We start from the raw sequence: 19,907 nt of genomic DNA, 5'->3' as shown, positions 1-19,907 counted from the left end.
TTGTGACTATAGACGTTAGTATGGCACCATATACCACCCTTGGAAATAGCATGCCACGGTTTAAGTGGCATTTTCTTGTTTGTAAGATGTGAGTTACAATTATCTTTTGCCGTTCAGTCGAATTGTTCGTGGTATACTATATTGCGATAGTCAAATGTAGTAATAGACGGATTGCACTCACCCCTTGAAATCCTCGTTAGCGCTGATCACTTCCCATGTTGACTTGCGGTCGCAGAGGTGGTTGTGCTTGTTGGGAGCGTGGACATTGTGCTTCCTGTTTCCACTGTCACAAAAATCCGTCACCTGCAGCAAAATAGAAAAGCCGACAGTAAAGTTTTTCTGAGACGGAATAACTGTCCCGGTAATTCGTTTAGGTGCATACGATTATTGTGTCCCTTTTTATTTTCATTTATTTTCTTGCATATTGCTGAAATCCTGTCTACAACTTGTGCGTATCAAGGAATGTTTCGTTATCTGCTACAGTGGCAAACTTATCTATAAAACTTTTCTGAGCGAAATTAAAATTTCTTGAAAATCTTTGATTGCTGTTTTTACTTTATTTCTCGTAATATATTTCTTGCTGTTCATTATATTCATGTCTATACCGCTCTATTCATTCGTACCCAGGTCCTAAGATAAGGCCGGCAGTATCCAGTAAATAAAGAAAATATAACTAAATAGAAAGTTTTAGCATACCTCGGTGAGGGCCGTTCCAGTCCATATGCGCAAGAGTAGGTAGTTCGGCTACCGTGATACGCTACGCGTGCGTACCTCGGAAGCCGAACTATGCACATGCGCATATTAATGCGAAAGGAGACACCTGCCCCTGCGCAGACGCAGCTGTGTCCCCTCGTCGCCCTATGATAAAAATTAGGAGAAGGCTGCAGCTTCGCCTTAATAGCAGACGCGATAGCTCCTTCTCTTTTTTCTCTTTTTAGTCTTTTTTTTATTTTTTTTATTACATACTACCAGTCCTTTCCAGGACTAAGGTAGAGGTCGAAACATTACATTGTACAGTGACAGAAATACAAAGACAACTGGTACAAACAAACAAACCCGTAACAAAATATGCTTACTAAGTACTACACAAATTGTCATAAAGCAGAGACGAAAACTCATCACGAGATTACACAGCCATTACGTCATCAGGTAGCAGATTCCAGTCATGTGCGGTCAGCGGAAAGGAGGAATATTTAAAGCAATCTTTAGCAGCACGGATTTCTTCGACATGTCGAGTGTGTTTATTACGGTTTATGCGAGATGTGCACTCCTTTATATAGCAATGCTTATCAATCCCAACAGTTTCATTCATAATGTTATAAAAGAGACACAGTCATTTATGTTTTCGTCGAACAGAAAGGAGCGGTAAGTTGGCTTCACGGTACAAAGGTGATACTGAATCTTTCCTCCGAAAGCGGCTGAATATGAAACGTAATGCGCGCCTCTGAACATGCTCCAGTTCCTGCACTAACGTTTTGCTTTTCGGGTCCCACACCTCGCATGCCTACTCCAGCAAAGGGCGCACCAACGTTTTATATGCAATTAGTAACATTTCCACCGATTGCTAAACCACTAAGACACTACCGATCAATGTCATCGATTACAATCAAAATTACCTATTAACAGTCAACAATCACTATCTAGGTTACACTGCAGGACATGCGGTGTCATTGCATACCCAATAAAGCACCATAACATCGCCTTTTCATTTCGCCTGATTTCTAACGCCTAATTAGCATAGTTTTCTATTTTTTCAATTTCTCTAACGTCAGTACACATCCAAAACACACGTTACTAAGTCATACATGTCACAACGCGTTCGCTAGGTGCCCCTCTGACACGCTTGAACCAACAACCATTCGTGGCCTATGCATTGCGTTCCCGCCTGGCACGCAGAGCGCCTGGGTTAAAACCTCGATGCCGGCCTAATTTATCTTATCGTTTTAAACTTCTAGGATTTTTCCCGATTGACGCAGAACGACGGCTGACGCCGGGATGACTGTCGTTGACCCCGCCATAGTTTCCACCATATCTCCTCAACCAAACAATTGTCACTATTGCCTTCCAACTAGCAGTGAGATAGTTACTGCATCTTTCCTTTCCTCGAAACCGATTATGAAACATAACAGTCGAAGCTCAAGATTACCCCGCTCTCTTCCATTCAATACTCCTATCTTAAAAAGAAGACACGCTTTATGTCTGTGTCAACCAGCGAAAAGTACTGTGTTCACAACATTAACCCTGTAGTCGTTACGCTAGTGCATGCGGGGCGTCATTAATTCGTAAAGCCGGTTGCTTGTCAAGAACAGTTCTTTCACTTCGTTGACCCCATCCCTCCTAACCCTGATCCACATATCTACAGTGCACAGTAGCCTGCACCGGGATATACGGTGCAGAGATTTGACACTGTCCTCTGGAATCTCGGTTGCTTTGTGCCCAACTATGTGGACATCACTATTTGGTCTGAAGCACACTTAAATTGTCGCCAAGGCACTCTGGAGCGACCTGCCGTGGTCGCTCAGTGGTTAAGGCGCTGAAGTACCAGGGTGCGAACCCGAGCGCAGCGGCTGCGTTTCGATGGAGGAGGTGAAATGTAAATTGGTAAATTGTAAATTCGTTTTCTGAGAAAGGAAATGACGCAGTAACTGTCTCACATATCTTGGTGGACACCTGAGTCGCGCCGTAAGGGAAGGGAAGAAGGTGGGAGTGAGAGAAGAAAGGAAGGAAGGGATGCCGTAGTGGAGGGCTCCGGAGTAATTTCGACCACCTGGGGTCGAAACGCAAAACGGTGCCCGTGCGCTCTGCGATGTCAGTGCACGTTAAAGATCCCCAGCTGGTCTAAATTATGCTGGAAACCTCCACTACGGCACCTCTTCCTTCCTTCTTTCTTTCACTTCCTCCTTTATTCCTTCCCTTACGGCGGCGCGGTTCGGGTGTTCAACAAGATATGTGAGACAGTTGCTGTGTCATTACCTTTCTCAAAAAACCAATTTTCAAAAACCAATTTACAAATTTACTCCGGGGCGAAAGATTCGAGTGATATACAAACATGTTTCGTATCCTGTACAACGGAGTAGAATTTTTGACGCGGAAAAACTACGTTATATGGCGGAACTGCGGAACTAGCGGTTTTATTCAGTTAGCGAATTGTACAGCGGAATTCCGTTGCTAAGTGCCATTATATAGACGGTCTAGAAGTGAGGTATTGCGTGGCATGCACTTACCCCCTTGAGGTACGGCATGAACATGATGGACGACCTGACTGGGTCATTGTCCCTCTGCCTGAACTGTGGCTTGCATTTGGACGAGACGCGACAGCCCTTGTAGACGCGACACGGCTCGCCCGAATCCGTGGCTGCCGTGAACCGGATCTTCTCCGAGCACGCACTGGCACGGACCTGTTCAAAGCGAGCAGTGGCACAAAGTTTGCATGCACGTTATTTGGGAATATCAAAAATCATGGCAAACAGCAAGTTAGAGGGTTCATTGAGCCTTGTTCTCCAGCAACGAGCTCAGAATGTTTTCCCAGTGTCTTCAGCAAAGTGAAGTACAACGACAAAATAGGCACAGAAGCCTCGAACTCATATTCGTTTATGCGCATCAAAGGTCAACAATATCATTTGAAAAACATAAGACGACAAAAATTTGCCAACTAGTGTGATATTTTGCGATCCACCCAATCGTGACGTGCATTAAGGTGAGATAGCAATCTCTCAAGCACATCTTCATCGGGAAAAATAATGAAAATTCAGTCGGAAGAACTGTCCTTCATTTATTTTTGTCTGTTGTGATAACCATGTGTTGCGACGGTAGCTGAAAAGTGCCATCAGCGGCACAAGAAGAAGAAAGAGTAAAAAAAAAATTGGCGGGAGCTTAGCATTGGTTAAGCCTGGTAGGTTGCGAAAGCAGCTGTTTTATACTGCATATGCAGCGCCTCTAGTGGGAAGAGCGCGGCGCGCCGTGCCAAGCGGCCACCGTTACCCGACGAGCCGAGTTGGTAACCCGTCTCTCGCTCCTGGTATGACGTCACGCCATAACGTCACTAGCGCCTCTAGCGGGAGGAGCCCGGCGCGCCGTGGCTACCGGCCGCCGTTACCCGACGAGCCGAGTTGGTAGCCAGTCTCTCACTCCTGGTATGACATCACGCTGTGACGTCACTAGGCATGGTATGACGTCAGGGGTCATTCTAAAGGTAAAACGTGCCAAGTGGTCGCCGCTACGCGAAAGGCCGTTCTTGGGAGTAGTATTGCATTCGCAATAAAATGCTTTGGTCTCGTAGTAGAACATCAACTGCAATTCTAGCGTCTGTCGTGTCTGCCTTCTCTTGTCCTCGTCTGAATCCACTAGTCAATATGCCTCAAACGACGAACCAACTAGCCCAATTAAGGATCACTGCCGCGACTATCAGTGTAGGGTAGCAGCAAGCCTAACATACAGTCACCTAGCAAACACGCTTGCGTTGTCACTTCTGTAAATGTGCATATTTAAAAATACCGCGCGCATATTAAAGTCCATAGTGTTTAAAATGCTCAACAGTAATGCGGCTTACACAAGTATTCAACGACATCCTCCTACACCCCCTGAAATAAAGTGTTTCTTCTCTCCCTCTCCCATTGAAATGAGTTATCTTGGGCACAGCAGAAACAGCCTGGCTAACCGGGGCTAGTCTTAATCAGATATCTGATGGACCTCCAACCCCTGAGATAGCCTCGATAGACATGGCTGTGCATTTAATGCGACATGCCGCAGCTTTTGTGGGTGCCCTGGCGCTTATCACTCTATCTATGGCATACCTATATGGCGACAGCCGTACATCTGGCGTTCTTCCTATTTGCGTCAGTGGTTTCCAGGACTCAAACAATTCAGCAACTCATGTAGCTGCCAAATGTAACATGACACACGATTTGTGCACTTTTAAACATCGACCAATGGGTCAGCCGGACACATGACCTCACACAGAAGAGCTCAGCAGCAGGCATATACTAAGAGGACCGGCTTAACCTTTTAGTACACTTCAGCTGTCCACTGAGTTACACTAGTCTTGATGTGGCTGTGTGACTCACCATGCCGAACTCGCAGTACAGGCTCGGGTACTGGGAGCTCTCGGGGTCGCCGTACTCGTCGAACACGCCATACCGGAAATGAGCCCACTCGTGAACCAGTTGGTACTCTGTGAAAGCCGGAGCATTTGAAGACATTTCACTTTAGTTCATAGTTACAGTCCGCGTAATCTGCCACCCTTCTAACACCACTCAAACAATTAACGAAATAGTTACAATTGACTCGAGGGAAGCCTAGCTGCAGGGCTACAATGCTACATAGAAAAGCTCTAGTTTTCCTAAACCTTCGTATGTGAAGGCAAATCGTCCTTATGAGGGGATTTAACTCAGAGAAATCCACCGTAAATGGACCATTCATCCCTTTCCCGACTACCTATGCTAACCAGTCTGCGTCCGTGTGCTCTGTAAATGATATCCTCACCTGGATTCCCGTATATCTCAGCTGTGGATCCGTTCAGATGAGACAGGAATCTAGGTGTCAGGTGGATGTACTCCCCGCGTTCGCCGCACCCTCGTGGCTGCAGCGTGTATGGCGTGTCGCCGTACTGCGGGTTCTCGACCGCCACTCGCACGTCGGCCGTTGGAAACAGGCTGGCCGTCGTGGTGACGGCACCGGATCTCGGAGGCCACGTGTCTGGCACGGCGATGGTCACGCTTCTGAAGTGGACCAGTCCGCGAGTGGCCCGATGGAGAAACGTCGAGGCAGAACTGAACAGTGCCTTTGAAAGACAGACAGGACAGACTTTTGTTAATGCATCTGCCTTGGACCTGACAGTGGGGTGAGAGGGGGGGGGGGGGCTGACAAAACGTATCACCTAAACACTGGAAATGCCAGTCAGTACATGTCATGTTTGAGTTGTATAATATTTATGCCAACTGATGATATCCATGAGTTAGCATCAGCACCCAATACCATAGCAAGACCACAGCAAGACATGCCTCAACTTGCACCTCACTCGGTCCTTACCGTGCGCCAGGTCACGTGCTACATGATAACAGAATAAAAAAGTTTGACCGTTTTATTTTTTCGTAAAAGTCAGACCATCGTTTTTATGAAAGTTGGGTACTGTCGGTAGTTAGTAAAGGATATTCCTGAAGACGTAATGCCTGATGCTGTTTTACAAAGGAACGGCAGGTGAAGCACAGCAGTTCTTATTCTCCAAACGTCTGCCTCCTTCTGAAATTAACTGGACCTGGTGTTACAGGGAAAAAAGTGGTAGTGACAAACAAGTTGGAGCGCGGTCATCAATCAGAATTAAGAGGGTTGCGAAACTTACTTCCCGGAGTTCCATCTGGGATCGCTGCTTCAAACACAGCCGAGTATTTTTCCATGAAACAGCTAACATCAACTCAAGTTCTAACTAAGCTCGTAAATGTTGCAATTTATTAAAGAGTGTCTCAAAAAGCGTACTACCAAGGAACGACCCTTGAGTAAGCGTTAATTTCAATGCTTACAGGCAATGTTTCCTTCTATGCTGTGCTGATGGCAAAAAAAAAATACGAATTTTTTAGTCTTCTGCCGAAACCTGCCACAACGTCACGTTCCTAGCGATAAGACTCTGTTCTTTCGAGCGTTTAGTGATGACTAGCTACGTTTTTGATGATAATGCCTTTCCGAATAAATCATCGTCCTTTGGGGAATAAGACACTCGAAGTTAGTGCTCTCATAAAATTCGTGATATGCACTAATTTGCAAGCACGTAAATAAAAGGCCTTGAGTATAATTCTCAGATTCAATACAAGCAACAGAGCAATTCTACCCAATCACTCATCAAGTCACGTCCCTCCATTAGTGAGACCTAAGCTTGCACCGTATAGCCGCCACGAAATTATGTCCCGGAATCCAAACTACATCAGCACTCGAGGCATTACATCATCATTTCTTTCAAGCATTTGCAATACATCTAGAGACTTTTGAAATAAGGCTACCTTCATAACGAAACAAAAGAGAAGCAAAAAAAAGAAAACTATTATTGGAGCTGAAGCGTCAATTCTCGCTTTCAGTTGGTGTAGAGCTGAAGTCGAGTATGCACCTTGATGTTTTTGATTATCCGTTCATCGTATTCCACGGAGGGGTGAATGGCCACCACAATATCTTCGTACGCTCCAGTGGCACTGTCGATGCGGAGGCTGTGGACGGGATAGCCCCGCAGCTGTGACACGACCACGACAAAGAGCAGCAGAGCAGTTGACCGCATCCTGCAACACAGCAAAAAATTAGGCAGTGGCTTAGCTCTGGTTAAGCCTGGATATGCAAGCGAAAAGCTTCAGTTATGATTGGTTTGACGGCCGTCCACACACTGCCTGTACGGAGGCGATGGAGGAGACGGAAATCGGCGCAGTTAAAGCTGCCCGCAGGAATGCGGAGAGGAGGGTTGCCGGCTGCGACGCGGGCAACACGCGGCTGCAACGAAAGATCAAACGGTGGGCGAGGAGGCGAAGCGCGCAGTTGTAGCGATAGCGAGGAGGCGACGCACATGCGCAGTAACGCGCGGCTGCGCCGAAAGGTCAGGCGACGGCTGCGGCAGTGGCGAGGAGCGACCACCTGCGCGGCGTGTGACGTCACTCGGTTTCGCGCATGCGCATAACTCACCAGTTCCGCTCACGCGAAGCTCGGCTCTGACCCGCGCAGTGAAGCTTTTCGCTTCCAAACCAGAACATTTACCGGCGATACCTGCTAAGAGCCGCCTGCCCAGCCCAGAACTTCCATCATCCAACCTGCAAGCTATTGGCTATGCTCGTTCAGTTCTTTTCTTTCAGAAGGGATTTGTTATTCTTGCAGCATCACCAAAGCGTACAGGAGATAAAGGAGCGAACCGCTCGGCGGAGCGTCGCTGCTGGCGGACCACACATCATAAAGACCAGCGCCCTAACAGCCAGCACTGTGACAACGCAGTTCGCAGGCTGGCGGCTGATTGGATCGCATGGCATGACCAGTCTACGCAGATCATTTGTTTGCATATGCTTACAAGCTGTCGAAACTCGTTATATCTGTGTAATGGATATACCTTTTGCTAATCATCGCCTGACTTATTCCTTCCTCTTCTCCTCTTGGGTACTTCTAGTGTTTTCTAGGACTTATTTTGAACTGGACTCTTTCTAATATTCTTTAGTTATATTATAACATTATAAATTCTGTTACGTCGTTTTCATTTCTTCATTTTTATCTTTTCGCACTTTTTCTATCATTTACAAACTTATAAATGTCATTTCTATTCTGCTGTTAACATTTTCAGTAACTTTAGTTTCCTAATTTAATGCATACCTTTAGGATTGTGTGCATATATATATATATATATATATATATATATATATATATATATATATATATATATATATATATATACATATATTTTTTTCTTCTGCTTTTCTACTCAATTAGCTTTAATCGATAACATATTCAGTAATATTCTAAATTGATCAACGCCACAAAATAAGTAAAAAAATAAAAAAAATCCCCTGTGCCCCTTGGTTTCTGTGGCTGTTGGCTTCTGTCATATTTATAACGAGCCCCTCGTTCCCCTTCCCTTGTTTGCTTAATTGCTTAGCGAGGGCCTCGGTTCTGGCAGCCTTGACGCCATAGGAAGCATAAGAGGGTTCTCACGCAGCTTCCACCCTCTCCGTTCGATGACGTTCTACGTCACACCTGCGGTAACTCATGACGTTCTACGTCCGCCGCTTATGAACGTGGGTGGCGCTGATGAACACTCTCAAGGTTAGGTTATTTGTAAACATAAATACCCCCGAAAGCAGAAGATTTGACAGCCGTCGCCGTAGCTCAGAGGTAGAGCACCGGACGCGTAATTCGGAGGTCGTGGGTTCGGATCCCACCGGCGGCGTGTGGTTGTTTTTTCTTCTGCTTTTCTACTCAATTAGCTTTAATCGATAACATATTCAGTAATATTCTAAATTGATCAACGCCACAAAATAAGTAAAAAAATAAAAAAAATCCCCTGTGCCCCTTGGTTTCTGTGGCTGTTGGCTTCTGTCATATTTATAACGAGCCCCTCGTTCCCCTTCCCTTGTTTGCTTAATTGCTTAGCGAGGGCCTCGGTTCTGGCAGCCTTGACGCCATAGGAAGCATAAGAGGGTTCTCACGCAGCTTCCACCCTCTCCGTTCGATGACGTTCTACGTCACACCTGCGGTAACTCATGACGTTCTACGTCCGCCGCTTATGAACGTGGGTGGCGCTGATGAACACTCTCAAGGTTAGGTTATTTGTAAACATAAATACCCCCGAAAGCAGAAGATTTGACAGCCGTCGCCGTAGCTCAGAGGTAGAGCACCGGACGCGTAATTCGGAGGTCGTGGGTTCGGATCCCACCGGCGGCGTGTGGTTGTTTTTTCTTCTGCTTTTCTACTCAATTAGCTTTAATCGATAACATATTCAGTAATATTCTAAATTGATCAACGCCACAAAATAAATAAAAAATAAAAAAATCCCCTGTGCCCCTTGGTTTCTGTGGCTGTTGGCTTCTGTCATATATATATATATATATATATATATATATATATATATATATATATATAGATATATATATATATATATATATATAGCACAAAAAGATAAACGTACTTGATTGCTAGAGGTAAAATGCGAAATTCAGAAACGCTTCATTTAGGTACATTTATTTCTAGTCAAGGTTCCGACAAAGCCTGTCCTTTTTCAAGGTTCAATATATATATATATATATATATATATATATATATCTGTTTGCTGGAGAAGATCGCGCATATACCACTGTCTTGCTAGACGGACTTCCCACCATCTTATAGAGAGCAGTGTGCACGAAGTCCCGCGGTGGGGTATTTCTAGGCCAAAGGAGTAGGCGACATCAAACCTCACTACCGCAGGTGACGTCCTGTACTAACAGCACGAGATTTGAGTTCAGTAACATATTATGAGAGAGTTAAAGTTGTAGAGCTGCACAGACTTGGTGTAAAATCTAAGTTTACGAACGACCATGGCATTTGCAAGTTTTATTGCCGGGAGCATGGAAGGTACACCCAATTTACGTCGACCCTGAAAGCGTACAGCCGAGCTTACCTTGACTCCTCTTGGTTGGCGTAGCCCACGAAAACACAAGCCCTCAGCGCAGCAAGTCGAGGCTGTGCTCAGTGTCACATTTAGGTCCAGAGTTTGCATGCATATAAAACCGGCGCCTACAAACCACCCCCCAGAACCAGGTTGGGAAACGCCTCTTTCCCAAACCAGAGTCTTCTAATTTGTCATAGAAGACTTACGCAGGCTTATCGGCCTTGGGAAACAATGTGAAAGATAGCACCCACTCAGAAAACCACAGCAGCAGCGTCACTGGTACCTCCGCTAGTGATAAGCGCTCTATCAAAGAACAGCTGGTGTATTGAATGGGCCCCTACCCCCACACCCCGTTCAAGACAACCTTGCGCATTAGCAACAACAAAAAGAAATTTCTCAAATTTGCTGTGGACAGCTCAGAGCCAACGATAGTGATAATCGTGACATTTCTTTTTTCATTTGGTTGTGATTTCTTGTCTATTGTCCCGCTTATACGTGCCAGCCTCGTTCTTAGAACGTAATGGATGTTTGTACGTTTTCTGTTCACCTTTACTTGAGAATCGGTCTTTCGTATCCGCTCCGAAAAGGAGTTCTCCCAAAGGGTATTTTTTCCGATATTACACAGAAAAGCATTGCGTTTTGTCCTTTTAGAACGTCGAGATTAGCAGGTATTTCCTTTATATTTTACGTCTGTATTACTAATAAATTTTAACTTAATTTATGCGCGCTTCTTCCTTAATAAACCAACTTTATAAGTAAACCACGTGGCGTTGTAATGGTGACGTCACCGGTTGCCTTGCTATTATTACACGGGGCCGTATGCCCAAAACAAGAAGTGGTAAATACTAGTTGGAAACTGTATCGGGTCTAACTCTGGGAGATACGCCAGGCTGAAGTATAATCGTCGAAACCGACTGAAATTGAACGCTCTTCTTAAACCGAGAAGTCGTGAGCATTTTACTTTTCCAGGCCGTGTTTGTTCGAGGCTACGCCTGATAATCGACACTACGAAAGTGCCCGAGTGTAGGTGAAAATGCCGGAACGGCGAAGTTTTGCCAGTACTCCACTGAACTTGCTTCTCTCCGTTTCGTAACGCCAGGGGCAACGGGACGTCCTACCGACGTCCCAATAACGCATGCCACCCCCGTGGGATATCAGCACGACAATAAAAGGCGTAAAGATAAAACAGCACTCTAAATGATCACGTCGCGCAATATATATGAGTGCGAGCGGGAAGGCAATGTCGGGTTTCGTACCTCTAATGGCGATAGATCTAGCGAAACAAATCCGGATTTCGCAACCTGCGGACATTACGACTGAAAGTCGCCGATATGAGGAAAGCTACAGAGTAGATAACGTGGCTGTTGAAACTTATCTGGCATCCAACCGGAACCATGCACGCAATAGAGCACTTCTCCCCTCGTACTAGTGTTAGTTTTATATGAACTGTTGCTACAGCTCTGCGATCAGAATGCAAGAAATATTTTCCAGGCTGGCTTCGGAGAAAAACATAGGGGTGATTAGTTGACTGATTTGGGGGAAATGCTATGTCATTCTTCTTTCAGGGTCCAGTTCATTCGAAATCCGGTTCTTTTAAGATTCCGAGTCCATTGTAATCCCCTCCTCGAATCTACTCCGATTCTATTTAAACTACCACTGCGCAACTATGCCAAATTTTTCGCATTGCTTAATCGCGACTACCACTACCGCTGCAGTAACGCAGCGGTTAAGCGATGTGCTTCGGTACTGGCAGCTGGCTGCTTCAAGCAAAGCCACCGAAGGTGCTTGTGGGACTCCGGTTGCCCATCCGGGCAACACGGGAAGTAATAGATCCCGCAAGCCTCATTGTTGCACCTATAGTTCTCCAAGAAGCTGTCTATTTTGCACGTAGGCGTGTCGTTGGCCGAGTCATTGTCTTCTTGTCATTTTCATTTTTATGCTGATTATTCTTCCGGCATCTCCCTCCTCTCTCCTACAGGTGGAGAGAGGATAGGGAGAGAGGCAGGATATCGCTAACTAGAGTTTTTATTTAAACTTAGGCGCTCTCTTTCTCATAACGCTACTCCCATCATTTTCCATCGCAAAAAAATATCCACTGTCTTTACGTAGGTTGTCTCCACATGGTAGCACCTATTGTGCGAATTTTTAAAAGGTGCGAGATTAATTTTTATCTGAAAGAAAAACCAGCCACGCTAAAGCTGCATTGAAGAAAATAATGAAATCACTGGCTGGGCGTTTTCATTTCTTTCTTGCAGCCAGTTGTTCGCAGCTACATGTGAGCACATCTCGCTTTTCTCGTAAGGAGGCGCCATGATGGCGTGACTAGCAGCGCGGCTAGTTTTGGCAACAGTATACAATGGGGCCTTCGCACAGGAAGTTCATCTGATCAAGGTAAGTGGGTGACGCGAACCACGCGTAACAATGGTGGGTCGTGTCACTCGTTATTTGTCCCATGTGCAGTTATAATCTAAGCAGGGAAATGTGGGCACATACGCTGGGCATTACATTTTTGTCGATACTGTCAACAACCTTAATTAAAAGCTCGCGCAACTACACTACACCCCCCCCCCCCCCCCCCCCATGCTTATGGCTTCAATGAGGCCAAAGTCACCGACGTCGCACGTATGAAAGGAGCCACTGGTTGGGATGACTGATTCGCCCAAGGGGCCTGGGCTGCCCAAGAAAAGGTGTGGTAAACCTGAATATCAGGGTAAAGCTGGGTAAGGAAAAGGAGAATGACTTTCCTGCGAGCTGTCGTCTCAGCTCGAGTGGCGGCGTCTAACCCCACACCATCTTTTCCTGGCACTGATATAAAATTCTGTGCACGCAACAATGTGTATTCATATTAAAATCAAAACATTTTTGCTAGAATTAAACAAGAACACACACATATTTTTCAGAATGACACATAAGGGAAGCTTACCCCGAGTGACCTGAATCCGGCTTCCAATGAAGAGCACACGCTTTTCACGGGAAGGAGCGTTTCTTTCAGTGTCGCTCTGAAGACACTTGTCAGTGGTGCCACACAATGTGACGAGGATATCGCCTCTCATGACGGATAAAAAGAAACAATTCAAGCACCTTTACGGCGCGTGCTGAGAAGAGAACAATACCGTGCCTAAGTGGAAACCGCCCAATGTAGAGGAAGAGGTCGTATGTCGAGCGAACTTCAACCTCCCGACGTTAGCATGTCCTCACAAACAGAACAGTGGAACAATGTCGCGCACTATTCCGATTATGTAACGGCCGAACTCTATTTTGTTCTTATCGCAACACAAGGCAGCGCAAGCTCTTAGACGTCACTCGATTGCTCACAAATGGCTGATAAGATTACACAAAGGTGCTTAAGAAGTGCACCCTTCTGCTTTTTAGAAAGTTTTTCTTTATTTTCGTCTTTAAATTTTTCTTCTTCTGGCATGTGAAGTGCTGACAAAGATAATCGGAAAAGAAAAGAATAAGACGACAAGGCTTTACTTGGAATCTCTTAATATTCATATGACGGCAAATACGCTCAATCGCAACGAAGGCAATCTACCCCCGATATATATCCGCGGCCTACGTCTCATCGTGAAGCCCATATAATCAACCCTCACTTGTAACCGTTCATTGTGAACAAGGCCTGTAGCGGGACCCAAACGTCCTTTATTTTAACAAGACTGGTCGGCGCTTAATACTTTCCAACCATGAACATTCCCGACCAGACGGGTTTCGATCAAATACTAGATTTAAGACAAAGTGACTAGTAGTATCGGAACAGAAAGATTCCCATTGAAACCACCAATCATTAAGAACCAGCATATACATTTAACAGAATGTTCCTAATATCATGTACTTCAAGGCCGTCGGCACGTGTAGTCTTCGATTTCAAAGCAATCTTGAAGCCTTACTTTGGTAATTGTACTTTCGACCCATCCGGACAAGAAAAAGATGTATGGAGTTTCCGCTGTTTATTCGTCCGCCTCGACCTTGAGAACTTCCAAAAGTGTAGTATCTTGTGTCCTTAAATAGTCACTGTAAAGGCTTTCAGTACCACTGTATAGTCCAGTGAAGGCCGGAAAATATGAAGGACTTGTGTGTCCCCTATATACGCACTACGAAACCGTAACATAAACGCGAGTTTGCAACTTTGTTTCCGCTTAATCTGCGCAATCTTAATAGTGCGAGAAGTGTTCTGTAATTCCTGTCTCCCTGGCTGCAATATATCTTTATATATAGTTTATATCTGCCTTGAAAACCGAAGTCTTCAATTTTTGACTCCCATGCGACGACTTCTTACGCAACTGGTACTACTCATTTCAGTGATGTAGCCATGTCCACGCCGTGTAGCACCCATTGATCATTTCCGATGAACAAAAAAAATTAAGAAAGATAACAGCATTCCCCTACGCTTTCTTTGTTTTCGATGACTGTTGGCTTCCTTCAGATGCATGTCATAACGAGACCCTCTTCTCCCTTCCTACGTCTGCTCAATAGTTTAACGAGGGCCTCGGTTCTGGCAGTCTTGACGCCATAGGAAGCATAAGAAAATTCTCGCACAGCTTTCGCCCTCAGTGTTCAATCACATTCCTTCGTGGCACTCGCGGTAATACAGGACGCACCACGTCCGCCGCTACGGACGAGGGTGGCGCTGGTGAACACTCTCAAAAGACAGGTTACGCTCAACATCAATAGCCTCGAAAGCAGAAGATTGGACAGCCGTCACCATAACTCAGTTGGTAGAGCACCAACGAGAAATTCCAAGGTCGTAAGTTCGGATACTATCTATGGCATATGATTTTTTTCTCTTTCTAACAAATTATCTTCCCATTAAAATAATTACACAACTAATTTCCCGATGATTAACACCACAAAAAGCGGTACAAACATTACCCTATCTTTCCATTGTTTCGGTAAATGCATATCTCTTTTTAGGTGGACAGCTGAGCCGTGCAGTAAGAAAAAAACTCTGCAGTGGTGTTGAGCGGTGTGACATTAACTCCGTAGTTCTACCCCCTACGTTTCTTTCTTTGACGATGCCCTTACAGCCTTCGCTGCAAAAAAATGAGGAGGCACTTTTAAGACGAACGAAAGCAGCTTGTCACGACGCAGCTTCTCACTGCCTTAGTTCCTGACCTCCCAGTGCGGTCGTGGCGCCATTGTACCTTCGGCTGTTACTTAAATAACAAAAACACGTCAGAAATGATGTGCTGCAAGAAATAAGGGATTTGTGAAGTTTCTTTAGAATAAAAGATTTTCTATTTACGTGATCTAACAAAAGAGTGCAGCCATAAAGCAAAACGTATTAAGCACCCCTCGCAGACAGGATAACGGCTGTGTAAAAGCTGTAACTTAGTTGGGAAAATATACAAGCTGCTTATAAACTCTGTTATGCACAAGGTACTTGAGACTTCACAAAGGCGTAGTGGCGTCTGTTCTGGTCTGACTGCGTGTCACCTTAGCAAGACGCCTCGATAAAAAAAGGTATCCCCAAAATTGCGAAACAAAACTTCTATTTGACGGTGACAAGATCCTCCATATCAGGAATACATGAGAGTTAGCATAAGTACCCTATTCAAATGTGATTAAGCACGTAAATTTCGCAAGCGCTACAACAATGAAGTGCGTCTGCGTGTGAGTGCTTTGCTACCTTCATTGTATGGGCGTGTTTTTATACAGAAAGTGAATAAAAGAAAGGGAAGCATCAGGGTGCATGCCAACGTTTCGACATGAGGGCTTGTATTCATCTGAGCAAAGCATCCATCATTGAGAGGGTTTAAATATGGCCTTCTTTCCGAAGATGTGGAGTGTGATGTTAAAAATATTTCCCAGGTTTGATGGCTGCTAAAGAGGATTAACCAGTTGACCTGCAAATCTGACACTGTTTAGCAGCCAACCGGCCCGGAACAAGATTTACAAGTTCAAGCTCCCTATCCTACGACCTTTTATACTTCATGACCTCCTCCTCCTCACCAGGCCTTCTTCCTCGGAGTGAAGGCGCTTTTTAAACCCCGCTCACAGTTTAGCAGGTCAATCCGTTAGTCCTCTTTAGCCGTCATCATGGCTGGACAACATTTTCAAGTTCACGCTCCCCTTCCTAACAGCCTTCCCTAGTGATGGCCTCCTCGCCTTCACCAGGCATTCCTCCTCGGAGTCTAGGCCTCACTTATACTCTGCCAATGATGAACGCTTTGCCCATACTAAGACAACACCTCATGTCTAAACACTGTCAAGCCTCCTGAGGCTTCCACCTCCTTTGTTCGCTTTGTGTTTTCAAGGAACCATCAACCTGCCCCCTCTGTACCGCGTGCTCCTGCATGTGATTTAGGGAACAGCTTACTGCTTGTTTATGTTTATGGTAGTTTCATTCACAGCTCCAGAAAGCCTTGCTGTGTGCTTAACTAACCTTAACTAGACGAGAACACCTTGTGCCACGGCGCACATTGGCCACAAATGCCCTTGCCCCATAACAATTCATTATTACTCTGCTGTACGGCATTCTGTAGAAAAAAAAAACTTTATACAAAAAAGATTTGCGCTTCATCAGTGTGGCGTTGAGCTCCCCGCGGGAACTTCCGGGACGTGTTCCTGGCACTTTAGACCGTTCAGTGTAACTCTCTTCATTTCATTATTCCTAGCTACAGTAGCGACACAAGAATTATCGCCTGATGTATAAATAGCATGTCGTCCGCAGTTCCATTATCCGCAGTGCGACAGATTTCTCCTTGCGCCCGAGAATTGCGCTTTGTGCGGAAAGGCGGTTATCTCACAAAGGCAGGGAAGTGGTCTTGATTTCGAGAAGCACTAAAGGTCGTGAGTGCGACTATCTGACAATAACGACACCCGATAGTGTACCCTCCGCCATTCCTTATCGCGCGACGCCATCGGAGGAAATGCTCTTGTCACGTGCCATGATACAATATCACACAATCCCGCGAAACAGCGGCTTTTCTCATATATTTTATCATTATTACCTAGTGGGACAGATGGCGGTTCTGCATTTAATCCGCCATAGAGAATGGAATGCCGGGAAGATGAGGTTTCGTATTTGGCTTGGCTATTATGCGGCATGAAACGTGGATTCATTCGTAACAGAAAGACTTTTCTCTAAGCAAGCCTCGAAGAATGGTTTGGTATTGGGGTTTAACGTCCCAAAGCACCTCAGGCTATGAGGGACGCCGTAGTGGAGGGCTCCGGAAATTTAGACCACCTGGAGTTCTTTAACATGCACTGACATCGCACAGTGCACGGGCCTCTAGAATTTCTCCTCCATCGAAATTCGGCCGCCGCGGCCAGGATCGAACCGGCGTCTTTCGGGTCAGCAGCCGAGCGCCGTAACCACTGAGCCACCGCGGAGGGGCCAAACCTCGAAGAAATGTTGTAAAGCTTTGCATACCAGCCTAACACTCGCTCCAAATTTACTGAAGAAGTGAAAAACGCACTGTTGAAAGAAATCATCTGCGCGCAGAGGAGAGTTTCGCGGCGCAGTTGCCGATTCAGGGGCAGATTTAGCATTTTTGGCCCGACGCCAGCCAAGCCAAATAAGAAACCTCGTCTTCCCAGCATTCATGTGGTTGAAGAAGTGCTATTTAATAACATGCCCAACGATTCTGGACAAATGTATTTTTGAGCGGGAAAGAATTTATGAACGCAATTTTTTCACATAATGAAAGATTTCACTATAACAATCAATATATCCGGAGATCACCCGACAGAAGTCTAGCCTTTTTTTTATTGACGTTTTTTTTTCATCGTCAAAAGTGTTCCCCATTGGTTGCGATCGGTGGAAACATTTTAAAAGAGAGATTTTGATACATATCAGAAGAATGAACCATTACTTTGAATACTTCCGTGAGAGTATCAGCAATTTTCCAATTTTCAAAATTTTTGTCCGAGAATATTGCACATGACTTGCATAGATGGTGGTACCAGCTTTCCCTTTAGGTAACCTTAAGAAACTAAATGGCTTTGCTATCCTGCACTGGACGCTACTGGGCTGATAATGATGATAGTGGCGCCGATGTCGCTGGAAATGATGATGACCGGGGCTCATTGTCCCAGCAATCTCATGGAAAAAAACCTGGCACGACTTGAGTGTACATATAAAAGCTTTATATGTTCTTAACCACTTCCATCCTCATCAACAGCGCCCCCTGTGAGAGAAATGCCTCGCCCGCTCACTTCCAACTGTGTTGTCCATAGCAATCTGCACCCACCTTATCCTTTCAAACTTTGTCTCATCTCACTGTGTGCCGCAAATATTACGGTTACTAACTGAACTACTGACCGATGGACTTTGCACAAACCTACACGCACAGAGTTTTAATATACTTGTCCAGGGGAGTCAGTGCATGTCGTGAAAGTAATGTAGATTTCGTACGTATACTAAATACTGTAATCATAGCACTTATTTATTTATTTTCAGTTTCATAATTCAAGATAGCCTACATTTATTTCATTAGCCATCTTACTGCTTGAATAGCCAGCAAAATTGCTGCCAAGCCCCACTCCGATTCCTTTCTTAAAGGTCATTCCCCCCCCCCCCCCCGCGCCCCCTTTACATTCCATGAAACACAATGGGAGCCGTCTTAGGCAAATTGGTCTCTGTTTCTGCTGGCGTGCCCTTAGGAAAGCATTGTTCTCAAAAACTTTTTCAGTTCGCATCAGTTGTTGCCTTGAAGCTAGGCTTAAGTGGTGCTCGATAAGACAACGTTGTATTGTCCCTAGCTTCTTGAATTCGACAACGTTGTAGAGCTACTGCCCAGCGTGGCCCGTTAACCTTTATTCACTATCGGGCACTAGCTTCACTAAAAACTAGTTCAGGGTAGCTCCGTCCGTAAGATGTAATAGATCGTTTTGTACGTGTCGTACCCTTTACTACGCTCAATTCGACAGGTAATGGACAGGGTCTGGAGATATAGCTACAACTACATGACCCACACCTTTAACAATGATAATAGTTTTGGTTATGAGGAAAGGAAAGGCGAAGCAACTGTCTCAATCTCGGTGGACCCCTTAATCGCGCCCCAAAGGAAGCGATAAAGGATAGAATGGAAAAAATCCAGGGGGGCACTTTGTTGACCTAAAGTGCTGTAAGGCGAAAGCCTTGAGCGCGGTGCAGCTCCTTGTGTCACTGATGTGTGGATAAGATGTAAGCTTCGCCTCTAAGAGTCGAACGCGAGAGCGTCTTGCAACGCTGCCAGGGAGTCCACAGAACGCCATCGCCCGTTCGGCTCTTAGCCTTGCTCGTCGGTAAGTTGGTTTTTGAGGAAAGGAAATGTATCTGTCTCGCACATCTCGGTGGACATCTGAACCTCGCCGTAAGGTAAGGGAGGAAGATGAAAGTGAACGAAGACACCGTATTCACTAGACGCGCCTTCGTTCATTCCAAACCAGCGAGCTGACATGGCGGAGTGGTTAATGTGCTCGTCTCGAGCTCCGGAGACCCTGGTTCGATTCCCCAGCTCGACCAATTTCCCACTCGGTTTTATTTATTTATCTGGTCTGACTAGAAAGGTTAATTAGGCTAATTTGTTAATTAAGCACTCAGTCCCACTTACTTGGAGCATCACTATACGATTCCTTTAGTTGGTTGCATGACTACTAGCCAAAGTACAATTGGCCCCGTTTGAAATTAGCGCACTGTGACGTCACGGCCATTTCAACCAATTGAAAAGCGTGACATTTCTGTCGGCAACTCCTGCTTACAACGATGAGGCATTGAAGGCTTCCGCCTTAAAAGGCAGAAAAAAATGCTGAAGTAGAGGCCTCCGAGATTGCTTTGGATTACCTGCGGCTCCTTAACGTGCCCTGAGATCGCTTAGCTTAAGCA

General features: G+C 45.4%; 1 pseudogene across 1 annotated transcript in view; it reads right to left on the bottom strand.

Moving 5' to 3' along the window:
* The window catches only part of LOC149335456 (calcium-activated chloride channel regulator 1-like), a 68,832-nt pseudogene that overhangs the window by 15,531 nt on the left and 33,394 nt on the right, over nt 1-19,907 (bottom strand). Inside the window, exons 3-7 of the transcript XR_016284498.1 lie at nt 7,094-7,259; nt 5,482-5,779; nt 5,064-5,170; nt 3,225-3,398; nt 182-303 (exon numbers count right to left, since the gene is read on the bottom strand). The product of XR_016284498.1 is annotated as a calcium-activated chloride channel regulator 1-like (transcript). The remainder of the gene's footprint in view (nt 1-181; nt 304-3,224; nt 3,399-5,063; nt 5,171-5,481; nt 5,780-7,093; nt 7,260-19,907) is intronic.

Source organism: Amblyomma mixtum, chromosome 7 (assembly GCF_055824585.1).
Source record: "Amblyomma mixtum isolate Tamu chromosome 7, ASM5582458v1, whole genome shotgun sequence".
NCBI lineage: Eukaryota > Metazoa > Arthropoda > Arachnida > Ixodida > Ixodidae > Amblyomma > Amblyomma mixtum.
This window is presented reverse-complemented; position numbering and strand designations above follow the sequence as displayed.